This window comes from Pterocles gutturalis, unplaced genomic scaffold, assembly GCF_000699245.1.
Source record: "Pterocles gutturalis isolate BGI_N339 unplaced genomic scaffold, ASM69924v1 scaffold46447, whole genome shotgun sequence".
In the NCBI taxonomy this organism is placed as follows: domain Eukaryota; kingdom Metazoa; phylum Chordata; class Aves; order Pterocliformes; family Pteroclidae; genus Pterocles; species Pterocles gutturalis.
This window is the reverse complement of record NW_010111918.1, coordinates 45167-46549: the sequence shown is the minus strand read 5'-3', so window position 1 is coordinate 46549 and position 1383 is coordinate 45167.

Genomic DNA, 1383 nt, shown 5'->3' with positions numbered 1-1383 from the left:
CCTGGGGACCACCACTGGTGACCGGCCACTGTCTGGACTTAACTCCATTCACCACGACTCTCTGGGCTTGGCCATCCAGCCAGTTTTTTATCCAGCAAAGGGTGTTCCTGTCTAAGCCATGAGCCACTAGCTTTTCTAGGAGAATGCTGTGGGACATGGTGTTGAAGGCCTTGCTAAAGTCCAAGTAGATGACATCCACGGCCTTTCCCTCATCCACTAGGTGGGTCATCTGGTCATAGAAGGAGATCAGATTGGTCAAGCATGACCTTCCTTTCATGAACCCGTGCTGGCTGGGCTTGATCACCTGGCTGTCCTGTACATGCTGTGTGAGGTGTGTGTTGGGGGTTATTTATTTTTATTGACACATTTATAGACATTTGTAATAAATGACACCTGCATTTGGTTTATCTTAAGCAAAAGGGAAATACAAATTGAAGGGAAAAAATTGAAACTAAAAAGAAGAAGAAATTGCAGAAGTCGTAAGTTGGGGGAATAAAGTACACTTTGTTAAAATAACATTAAAAGTGAGGAAAGTATCACAGAAATAGAGGAATATTATGCAAGAAAAGACACATTCTTAGTTTAAGATAATTGTGTTCGGTTACAGATGAGACGAAGTAAGTCCTGTGGTAGTTTTATAAAGGTTTAGTGTACCAGTGATTGGCCAACACTGGCTTAGAGGAAAAAGTATTTTAGGAAAAATGCTTTCAGTTTTCTAAGTTGACCACTAAACCTTAGACTTTAACTTCTAGGTCCTAGGAGCATTTCACTAGGTCTGTGAGTAGAGATTTATTGTTAAATGTTAAAGAACAAAAGGAGACTGATTTTGTGGAATCGGGAATGACATGTCAGGATTCCTAAAAACATCAAAGGCAACTCTGGTAAATGGTTTTTTAAGAGGTACTTCAGAGCAGTCCTGTCAGGTATGACTTCCGAAAGAATGATCTGAGTACTTTAAGAAGCTTCTGAGCTTAACTGGTTAATTCAATTAAACTTTAAAGTCAAGGTAAATTATTTTGAGTCTTTGTTTTATGGAGTCTTTTCTGCCTCCTGCCTCGAAGTTCTGGTATGAGAGTCCTCTGTTGAAGAAGACTCTGTGACTTTCAGCAGTGTCAAACCACCATTTCCTTATTAGCTCAGAGAAGGCCCATACCCATCCAAAGTACTGCAAGTATGCTGCTTGTACAGACCCATCAGCTCTTGGTGCCTGAGTACAGGGGAGTACTTTGTTGAGTATAAAATGCACTTTGCCTTTCAACTAGATCCCAGCACCCATGCAGAAATAGCTTTCTTTTCACAGAACTTCAGTGCAGAGCAGGTTTAGTCCTCAACTTGTTGAAAGCATTCTGCTTTTACTTTCATATCTTTATGTGTTTCAGAATT